The sequence below is a fragment of the Rhincodon typus genome, chromosome 1, assembly GCF_021869965.1.
Source record: "Rhincodon typus isolate 14 chromosome 1, sRhiTyp1.1, whole genome shotgun sequence".
NCBI classification, from domain to species: Eukaryota; Metazoa; Chordata; class Chondrichthyes; order Orectolobiformes; family Rhincodontidae; genus Rhincodon; species Rhincodon typus.
Window position 1 is genome coordinate 174,086,558 of NC_063332.1, and position 621 is coordinate 174,087,178.

General features: G+C 59.9%; 1 protein-coding gene across 1 annotated transcript in view; it reads right to left on the reverse strand.

Moving 5' to 3' along the window:
* The window catches only part of trmt10a (tRNA methyltransferase 10A), an 18,821-nt gene extending 18,402 nt beyond the window's left edge, over positions 1 to 419 (reverse strand). Inside the window, exon 1 of the mRNA XM_048602748.1 lies at positions 267 to 419. The gene's annotated coding sequence lies outside the window, so the exon portion shown is untranslated. The remainder of the gene's footprint in view (positions 1 to 266) is intronic.
* Between the last annotated feature and the right edge of the window lie 202 nt (positions 420 to 621).

A 621-nucleotide genomic window follows, 5' to 3' on the forward strand; every position in this document is an offset into this window, starting at 1 on the left:
CGGTCACTGACGGGGGGGAGTGGGGGGGGTTTACGGTCACTGACGGGGGGAGTGGGAGGTCACGGGGGATGTGATTTGCGGAGAGCGTTGGGATGAAGGCGGGGGTGGGGGTGCCCATCTCCATGGTAACAGGTTCAAACGCGGGCCGACCGTTAAAACCGGTAAAACGGCGGCGATCGCGCGCCCGCAGCTCGTGCGAGTCCTGTCCGTCAGGAGAAGCCCGACTTGAACCGGTGACTGTATTTTTTGCGACTTTCGGGGCTTACCCTGTGGTTCCGGGGGTGATGGGGCGGATTTTACAGCGAGGCAGGCTCTGTCTGCCAAGGGTAGAGGGGAGACAGTGAGGCTCGGGGCCGGTTTACCGCCTTCACCGTGAGAGGCCGAAGGGCCAGCGCCGGGGCCAGGCTGGTCGCCGTTCGGTGACGTCATCACCCTGCGCCCAGCTCCACGTGGAGCACTCCCGCTCCTTGCAGAGCTGCTGAAAAGGGAGTCTCTCATTCACAGTTCTGAAGAGTCTCGGAATGTTAATTATGTTCCTCTATCCGTGATGCTGCCAGATCTACTCAATTTTTCCAGAAATTTCATAAAATCGCTGCAGTGTGGAGACAGGCTCTTTGGCCC